This window comes from Triticum aestivum, chromosome 3D, assembly GCF_018294505.1.
Source record: "Triticum aestivum cultivar Chinese Spring chromosome 3D, IWGSC CS RefSeq v2.1, whole genome shotgun sequence".
NCBI classification, from domain to species: domain Eukaryota; kingdom Viridiplantae; phylum Streptophyta; class Magnoliopsida; order Poales; family Poaceae; genus Triticum; species Triticum aestivum.
This window is the reverse complement of record NC_057802.1, coordinates 338752291-338762707: the sequence shown is the minus strand read 5'-3', so window position 1 is coordinate 338762707 and position 10417 is coordinate 338752291.

Sequence of the window (10417 nt, the reverse complement as noted above, 5' to 3'; positions counted from 1 at the left end):
AGCCTGATCCGCCGCCTTTGCTTTCCTGTTTATTGCTCTTCGAACAATATTTTGTTAAGTTTGCGCAGTTCCACCCACTGGGGGGTGTATTCAAACTATATTGACTGCCGGCCTGTTGAAGGCCTTTTGTGTAAATATAATCATGCAAGTGTTTGGCTTCCCATTGTTCTTGCTTTTCATCCTTTGGATGTTTCCTTTGCCGCCCTCCCTTGGTCGCCGCCTTCCCAGCCGGACAGCTGCTCTGCAGTCTGTGGCTGGAGAAGTGCTTGGCCGGTTGGGAGGGCAAGTACTCTAGCTTTCTTGGATTGTAGCAAAGTGAATGGGAAGCTGGCCAGCCGGCTGTTCTGACAGCCGGTAGGCGTGGTGGGAGGTCGGCTTGTGTTATATATGTTCGTTAGTCCTTAGCCGTTTTTCGTGTGGGCATCCTTTCCTGCCTTTGGCTCTTGCCAGTCGGACAGTCGGTTCTTCGAGCTGCGACTTTCAATAAGAGAGGGCTCGGGTGCCAGCACACTACTTGTCTGACTGCAGGTAGAACTTTAATATAACTCAAGGCGGCGAGTCCCCGGGCCGACTGGTCGAACCCGGTGCCGGACAGAAAATCAAATGTAATAGTACATTCATAGGTATGACACTCGTCATTCATAGATAAAAGAGGGTAGTCCCCGAGTGCGCCTCGGGGGGCCCGTTGTCTTGTACTTAATACAAAAGGTAGCGTGGTATATACTGCTTTTAACTATAAAATCTTCTCAGGAGATTGGCGTTCTATGGTCGTTCCGACTCCTTGCCGGAATCATCCCTCTTGCGTGCCTTCGGCTTCTGTGCGTCGATCAGGTAGTAGGAGTCGTTGCCTAGGGCCTTGCTGATGATGAAGGGGCCTTCCCAAGGGGCCGAGAGTTTGTGCTGGCCGGCTGTTCGCTGGATCAGCCGGAGCACAAGATCGCCTTCTTGGAAGGATCTTGGCTTAACCTTCCGGTTGTGGTAACAGCGCAAACCTTGCTGGTAGATGGCGGACCGGCTAAGTGCTAACAGCCGGCGCTCTTCCAGCAGGTCGACGCTGTCTTCTCGCGCTTCCTTGGCCTCCGCCTCCGTGTACATGGTGACCCGAGGCGAGTCGAACTCGATGTCAGTTGGGATGACAGCCTCGGCACCGTATACAAGGAAGAAAGGAGTGAAGCCGGTTGACTTGTTCGGGGTAGTACGCATACTCCAGAGGACAGCCGGCAGCTCATCGAGCCAGCAGCCGGCCGAACGCTCCAGTGGTACGACCAGTCGGGGCTTGATGCCGGAGAGGATGAGGCCGTTTGCTCGCTCGACTTGGCCATTTAACTGCGGGTGGGCAACGGACGCTAAGTCCAGTCGGATGCCCTGTGTCGTGCAGAAACGTGCTAGTGCTCCCTTGGCAAAATTCGTGCCGTTGTCGGTGATGATGTTGTGTGGTATACCATACCGGGTGGTGATATCAGCGATGAATGTCACGGCAGTCGGCCCGTTCAGCTTCTTGATTGGCTTCGCTTCAATCCACTTGGTGAATTTGTCCACGGCGACAAGCAGATGTGCCATGCCGCCGTGCGCCGTCTTGAATGGGCCCACCATGTCCAGCCCCTAGACAGCAAAGGGCCAGGTGAGGGGGATGGTCTTGAGTGTAGAAGCCGGTAGGTGTTGCTTGGAGCTGAAGACTTGGCACCCTTTGCAGCATTTGACTAATTCCTTGGCTTCTTCCAAAGCAGTCGGCCAGAAGAAACCATGGCGGAAAGCTTTGGCGACAAGTGATCTTGAGGCTGCGTGGTGGCCGCATTCGCCTTGGTGGATGTCCTTGAGGATTGCTATGCCCTTCTCCGGCTCGACGCAGCGCTGGAAGACTCCAGTGATGCTACGCTTAACAAGTTCTCTATTTATTATTATGTATGCTCCGGCTCGGCGTTGAACTTGTCTTGCCGAGATCTCATCAGTCGGCAGCTCTTTGTTTACTAGGAAGTTGAGGATGGGTTGGGCCCATGATGGAGCTGTGACTTCTTCTATTGTCAATACAGCTACTGCGACCAGGGTGGGTGGGTTGGGTGGTGAAGAGTTGGAGTCGGCCACTGCCTGTTGTGTCGTTGCAGTCCCCGGGCCGGGTTCTGAAGTCCCCGAGCCGGGTACGACTACGGCAGTCCCTGGGCCGCCTGTCGAAGTCACCGAGCCGCCTGCTGGGTTCACCAAGTCGGATCCGACTGCATCAGGGGCAGGCGGTACGAAGATGGAGTCTGATTCTGGAGACGGCTTGACAGACGGTTTGAGGAGGCGTTGGAGAGAGACGCCGGTTGGTATAGCTTGTCGGGTGGAGCCGATCCGTGCCAGGGCATCTGCTTGCTCGTTGTCGGCCCGTGGCACGTGGAGGAACTCGCATCCTTCAAAGTATCCGCTGATTTACTGAACGAGGAATCGGTAGCTCGCCATGTTTGCGTCCTTGGCGTCCCAGTCGCCAGATGATTGTTGGACTACCAGATCCGAATCGCCATAGCACAGGATCCGGCGGATGCCGAGCTCTTTGGTTAGCCGGAGCCCGTGTATGAGCGCCTCGTACTCGGCCACATTGTTGGAGGCGGCAAAATGAATTTGCAATGTGTATCTGAGTTTGTCGCCCTTGGGAGAGGTAAGGACAATGCCGGCTCCCAAGCCGGTGCGCATCTTGGACCCATCGAAGTGCATCCGCCAATGAGTGGAGTCGGGAGCCGGCGGTAGGTACTGGGTCTCGGCCCAGTCGACAAGGAAGTCGGCCAATGCTTGGGACTTGATGGCGGTGCGGGGCTGGTAGAAGATCGTGTAAGGAGCCAGCGCAATGGCCCACTTAGCCACCCGGCCGGATGCATCCCGGCTGCCTATGATCTCGGCAAGCGGGGCAGTGCATACGACCGTGATGGGATGCTCTTGAAAGTAGGGCTTCAGCTTCTTGGCGGCAAAGTATACTCCATAGCACATCTTCTGATAGTGCGGGTAGTTTTGCTTCGAGGTGGACATTACTTCGCTCAAATAATATACCGGCCTCTGGACTAATTGAGTCCGGCCTTCTTCGGGGCGTTAGACCACGATAACTGTACTGACCACTCGGCTAGTCGCGGCAATGTAAAGAAGCATAGGCTCTTTCTCAGTCGGCGCTGCCCGGACAGGCGGTGTGGTCAGCATCTTCTTCAACTCGTGGAAAGCTTGGTCTGCTTGGTCGTTCCACTCAGAGTGGGTGGACTTCTTCATGAGTCAGTATAGGGGGAGAGCCTTCTCTTCTAGCCGGCTGATAAAGCGGTTTAGGGAGGCCAGGCACCCGGTAAACTTCTGAACGTCTCGCAACTTGGTAGGAATCTCCATTCTCTCTATAGCCTTGATCTTCACTGGGTTGCACTCGATGCCGCGTTCGGAGACCAAAAAGCCGAGAAGCTGGCGGGCTGGTACTCCGAACACACATTTCTCAGGGTTGAGCTTGATCTGAAACTGGCGCAAGTTGGCAAATGTTTCTCTGAGGTCTTCCAGCAGGGTGCCGCGCTTCTCCGTCTTCACCACAATATCGTCTATATAGACGTGGGCATTTCTGCCGAGTTGCTTGAGGAGGCATTTCTGCATGCAATGCTGAAAAGTGGCACCGGCATTTCTCAAGCCGGACGTCATAGTCAGGTAGCAGAAAGCTCCGAATGGTGTGATGAAGGCGGTCTTCAGGCGGTCGGCTGGATCCAACTTGATCTGGTGGTATCCTGAGTAAGCATCCAAGAAACTCAACAGCTCGCATCCGGCTGTGGAGTCTATCACTTGATCGATTCGTGGTAAGGCAAATGGATCTTTGGGGCAGGCTTTGTTGAGGCTGGTGTAATCTATACACATACGCCATTTATTGTTTTTCTTCAATACCAGGACCGGGTTGGCAAGCCATTCTAGAAAAAACACCTTCATAATGAAGCCGGCTGCCAGGAGCCGGGCTATCTCTTCTCCCACTATCCTTCTCTTCTCCTCCGATAGTCGGCGAAGAGGTTGCTTGACTGGTTTTGCGTCTGCTCGAACATGTAGCTTGTGCTCGGCGAAATCCTTCGGAACACCCGGCATGTCCTTTGGGGACCATGCAAAGATGTCCCGATTCTCACGGAGGAAGTCGACGAGCTCGCCTTCCTATTTGCTGTCCAGGTTTGCACCAATGACAGCAAACCTCTCCGGGTTCTCCGGGTCCAGAGGTATCTTCTTTGTTTCCTTGGCCGGCTGGAAGGAGCCTTGAGCATCATATTCCTTGGGGTCAGGGGACAGGGCCGACTGCTTGCCGGCCATGACCACGACTCGGTCCAGCATCTTCTTCTCTTCAGCAATCACGAGGGACTCGGCCAGCCGGCTGCTGGCTGCAGCATACTCGGAGGATTTCTTGTAGTCTCCGGCTATGGTGATGATCCCCTTCGAACTCGGCATCTTCATCTTGAGGTAGGCGTAGTGGGGCACAGCCATGAACTTGGCCAGGGCAGGTCGGCCAAGCAATGCGTGGTAAGGGCTCTCTAGATCCACTACTTCAAACCAGATCGCTTCTTGGCGGAAGTGATCCTTGTCTCCGAAGAGAACATCCATCTTGATCTTGCCGATTGGGGAACATGACAGGCCGGGTACGATGCCATGGAACACAGTCCGGCTTGGTATGAGTTGCTTCGTCTTGAGGTTCAACTTCTCCATGATGTTGCGGTACAGTATGTTGATGCTGCTTCCACCGTCAATCAGCACACGGGAGAAACGGGCACCTCGCCTTTCTGTCGCGAGGGTGGCGTCCAACACCAATGAATAAGAGCCGGGAGACGGCATCACCTCTGGGTGATCGGCCTGGCTCCAGCTGATAGGCTTCTCAGACCAATGCATAAACTCGGGGTTGTTGGAGGCGACCGCGTTGACTTCTTGGTGCTGTCGGCGCCGACTGCGCCTGTCTTCAATTTGGCTTGTCAAGACGACGTAGGCGGCGTGCTCATCTGGGAACTCATCTTGAATGGCTCCGACTGCTGGTCGAACAGCCGGCTGCTGAGGGGCTGGAGACGGCGGGCCAGCAGGCGGAGGCGGCACCAGCCCCTCGCCTTTGGAGATCCGCGTGAGCCAATGGCATTTCCGGGTCGTGTGGTTGGACGGCTTCGCGCCGCTGTGGAACTTACAGGGGGCATCAAGAGTTTGCTCGTAGGAGAAAGCCGGCCGCCAAGCCGGCCTGCCGCCCTTCTGCTTCTTGGGCGCGGGCCGCTCTTCGGGCTGTTCGTCTTCGACTGTGGCTACTTGTCGACTGGTGGAAGGCGGCATAGGGGCCTTGCGCTTGTTGTCGTTCTGGTAAGGGCGTCGGTTGGAGTCACCAGCCGGCGTCTTGGGAGCCGGAGCGAGCACCTTTCCAGAGGCATCCACTCGAAGTTCGGTCTTCATTGAAGAGTCGGCCATGGCGTACTTGTTTGCTATGATCAGCAACTCGTCGAGGGTAGTCGGCTCGTCGCAGAGGAGTCGGCGCTTGAGGAGGGTGCCCTCTCAGCACCCGGCGGTGAAGTACTCTATGGCTTGAACCTCGTGCACCCCCTCGCAAGAGTTGCAGAGCTCGGCCCAACGCGTGAGGTAGTCGCGAGTCAATTCGCTGGGCCCTTGGACGCACAAGGAGAGCTGGCGGGGCTTGGGAGGCCGCTTGTACGTGCTGGTGAAGTTGCGGATGAAGACTTTCGTGAAGTCGAGCCAGCTGTTGATGCTGTAGGGCTTGAGGCTGTTCAGCCAAGTGCGTGTCGTGCCTTGAAGTATGAGCGGGGCGTATTTCACAGCAACGTGCCTGTTGCCGTTTGCTATGAAGACTACGGTGGAATAGTCGATTAACCAGTCTTCTGGCTTCACGGAGCCGTTGTATTTCGGCGTGTCTCTTGGGAGTGAGAACCCTTTGGGGAAGGACTCGTCGCGGATGCGGGGGCCAAAGCAAGGCGGGCCGACATCATCATCTTCTTCTAGCGCCAGGGATCGCGCTAGGCGGTCGATCCGGTGGCGGGCGTCACTCTCGCCGACTCCTTCGCAGTGGCCCAGTTGGCCGCCGAGAGTCGGATGCGTGATAGGCGGCGGGGTGGGATATCTCTCCCCACGAGGCGGGGGAGGAGGCGGATCGCCTCGTCGTTCCACAGCTCGGGGCGGCCTTCTGCGTCGCGCTCGATGGTGAGCCGAGTCCAGCTGCGGCTAGCAGCCGGCTCCTTGTCTTTTCTTGCACGGGCGCCGTTCGCAGTCGGCGTCCGGGATGTCGCACCGTGCTCTCGGCGTTGGGGAGGACTTTCGGCGCGGGCGCTGGCATCATGCCGCTCTGCGGCCGCGTCGATCAGCTGCTGGATGCGTCTAGTCATGTAGGGAAGCTCGTCGGCCCCCAGCCCGTTCAGCTCGTCTACGGCCGCCTGGGCGGCACGCAGGTTCTCGAGTGGCGTGGCGTAGACTGGGCGGTCTACTCCCAGCATGCTGGCGGTGGCTGTGCCGCGCTTCTTGACGAAGCCGGCTTGGTTCGGCCTGCCAGGAGGCGGCGTACCGAAGGCGGCGCGGTCGACTTCGCACTGGTGAGCCTCAGTGAGGCGTCTCATGGATGCTATCTTCTGGCCTTCCGCGACGAGGGCGAGGCGGCGTGCCTCCAGTGTCTCGGCGTTGGCGTCGGCCGGGATGGGGACGGACAAGTCGTGCAGCGCCGCTTGTAGGGCGTCGTGGGCGTTCTCGCCTGAGACGGCGTCGTGGCTGATGACCAGCACCTCAGTGAGAGCGCTGCTGCCACTGTCGGCTCGAGGGAGAGGGTCGTCGATGATCACCACGTTTGTGGGGAAGGCGTCAAGCGATGCCGTGTCGGAGTCGACCAGCATCGGGTCGGTGGAGCCGACCGACTCCAAGTCCACAGCAAGCTCGCTGGAGACGTGGAGCTGGTCGAGGAGGCTGACGAGGCGGCTCTCGGGGCAGTCTGTGCCCGCGTCGGACGCAGGCTCGTCGGAGATGCGAGCCTCGCCAAGAAGATCGGCGAGGCAGCTCGCTACGCAGGCGTCGTCGACGCCTTGCAGCGCGTCGGGGCAAGCGCCATCGGGCGTGGCGGGCTGGCTACGCTCGCGGGGGAGGAAAAGGGTTCCCGTCCAGAACAGGTCTCCGGACGACGGTGCACCTGGCCCCATGGTGGGAGCCAAATGTCGAGTGGTAGGTGCGACATATGCCAACGGGTGGCTTATCATTGTGGGAGTCAGTAAGACATCGCCGGTGCCTGGAAACGGGATGAGGCGAAGACATGCACGCTGGCGAATCTTACCCAGGTTCGGGGCTCTCCGTGGAGATAACACCCCTAGTCCTGCTCTGCGGGGTCTCCGCATGATCACTAGATCAACACAAGTAGCTACAAGTGGCTCCTTGAGCTGTTCGGCTAGAGGAAGAAGAAGGGCAAGGCTAGCTCTCCTTCTCTCTATGTGGTGTCTAAAACTCTAAGAGATCAACCCTTTGCATGGGTGCCCTGGGGGGTTTATATAGGCCTACCCCCCAAGGGTACAATGGTAATCTGGCTAGACGCGGGCCCTAGCCGTCAGTGCCTGTATTCGCCGGCTTCTCCGCCGACCGCTGGGCCCGCCGACTGGTGGGTCCCGCCGGCTGCCAGCCTCTTGGCCGACAGGCCGGCCCCGCCGCCTGGGGGTCTTGTCGGTGGCTGGTTACTGTAGCCTCGCCCCTGATGACGAGGGCTTTGTCGAGGTAAGCATGGCTACAGTGCCGCCGCCTGGCGGGCTCTCACTATAGCCTTACCTCGTCTTGTCTCCTTAATGATGCACATACTTCGAGGGAGGGGGTGGCCGGCTATTGGGAGCCGGCTAAGCCCCAGGCCGACTGGGGGAGGCTTGGCCGCCTTCGAGCATCTCTCTGGCTGAAGGGGCCCGCCGCCCGCGGGCCGTGCTGGTGCCTGTCGTGGGTGGCATCATGGTCAACATGGCAACAGTGCCGCGCCGGACGGGGGATGGCTGACCCGTACGGCGCACTGTGGCCTTGTGTGCTCCGGGATTCGGGGGTGGCAGGCTGTACTGTGGCCACGCCCCGTCTCATCACCGTTATGAGGGTGTAGCCCTTGAGGGTGCAATCTTGGCCGGCTTCTGGGAGTCGGTCATCTTGTGGCCGGCTTCTGGGAGTCGGCACCCTTGGGGCCGGCTTCCTGGAGTCGGCCATCTTGTGGTTCTCTTTGGGAAGGTTTTTAGGGCCGGGTCGCCGTCCAGGAGTCGGCTCGTGAGATAGCCGGCCAGGGGAAGGCGGCCCTGTGCATTGGATGCTTGAAGGTTCGATCGGCCTGATAATTTTTCAAAGAGCAAGGGGGAGTCGGCTAGGCTACCCGTGGCCATTTACTCCGACATGTGTAGTAAACAGTTTCAGTTGAGAAATCAGCAAGGTGTAATGCATATTATCTTCTATAACTCATTTCACTTCACGATTTCTTCACCTATTTGTTGTTTCCTAATTATCCTAATTCCTAAATGTCTTACTCAACTTCAGCGCCATGCTCAGTCCAACCCCGTGGCTTCAGGGTGGCCGAGTTCGTCGCGACCATCAGTTCGGAGACCTGCGTCACTGCGCGTGTCGCTACCATGGCCCCCTGTGTCACTGCATGCTCCATCAACAGCCTCTTGCACAAGGAAAAGCAACAGGAGTAGAGGCGTCTGAGATGCTCTGTTCTACAGAGGTGGCTGATTATGTTTGTCAGTTTGTAATACTTTGGCCGCAGTGTACTTATGTATCTTTTTCTGGCCGGAGCACGACCAGAGCTTATGTCAGTACGAACTTTGATTGTGATGGTACTACAAACTCTATAAAAACACCAGTAATCCATTTTTACTGGTACTTACCTTTTATACAATTCACATGGATTGTGCCCCTATTACCAACTGTGGTACAAAAATGCACTATGCTCACCATTTTATTTTAGTTCATCAGTTTGTAATACTTTAAAAAGAGGAGGTAAAAGTGAACCACTCAGTTTTGTATTATAAAAAGTGTTAATGTGAGAAACTTCAAAAACATCTTGTTTAATAAGTTCTGCTTGTTTTGTGTATAGTATTTATTGAGCTAAAAATGGTATGGTTCATACATTCTCGTCGATCTCGTTGTAATCGTCCTTGTTTTTGTGAGTTTCTTGATGCAAGTTTTGTGGTCAGTATGGGAGAGGGTGATCCGTCCAAAGTGTAATTCCGTGACGTTGACGTTCAAGTTCTACAACTAATCCGTACAAACAAAAACAGTGGTCCGTTCTACAAAGGAAAAATGGTTTAATTAAAAATATTGATTAGTACAAGTTAAAAACGATGATCCGTTCGGAATAAAAGAAATGACAGAAATTCAAATTGTAAAAGTTCAAGCAAAAAGAAACACCATGCAATTCAAATGGTAAAAGTACAAGTCGTAAAATAAGAGAAGTCTAGAACATCGTTGTAAAAAAAATGTTTAGTTAAAAAAAGAATAAAAAACATTTTCTTTTTAAAAAAAATTCAGTTCGATGATACAAACCATGCAAGTACAGGGGCGATGATATAGTAAACTGTTGAAAACTTACGAGCAAAATAATTACCCAAAAACAAAGCAAAGTCTAGTTAGTGAAAACACGTTTAGTACAAACTCATGCAAACATCAGTACAAGAACTCTTTTTTCAATTCAAAATTACTCTACAAAGAATAGCTCAGTACAAACACACACATATATCAGTACGAGTACTCTGTTTTTCAGACGGGAAAATAGCAGGATCCGTCTTGCCGTATTCAAAATTACCCTTAAATGATTGCAAATTTGAGAAAATATTCAACATGACTAAGTTTCGCATTTTCGGTAGCTTTCCAATGGTATATTATTTGCCCCATTTCAATAAACTTTTTAACAAAATCATGTTCAAAACCAACTTTAACCGTATTTGAATTCATATTTAATCTGTAAGGAATTAGAAATTCTATACGCAAAAGTTGCGCATTTTCCATAGCTTTCCAACGCCGTATCGTTTGCTTCAATCCGACAAACCGTTTGCAAAAAAACTGCAAAAATACGTTTCGCCCAGAATTTTACCATTTTTCAAATTACTTTTAAATAATATAGAATTTGAAAAAATAGTAGATATATGGAAGATGCGGATTTTCACAAACTTTCCAACGCCATCTCATCTGCTCAATTCCGACAAACTGTTTGAAAATTAAGTCCAAAATACGATTCGCGTTTTCGGTTTTGAAAAAAACAGTTTTATCAAAACTGGTCTTAAACCATAAATTTTTTGCAAAAGCAAATTATAGGATTGTAACGTAGATGTCAAGAGCTTTCCAACGATATATTACACGCCCCGTTTCGACAAAAAAAATTGCAAAAAAATTAAACTAAAGAAGACGATTTTTAACAGAAACAGAAAGCATCAGTTCAAGTAGGGTAACAGAATAATATTCTGTTACGCGTAACAGA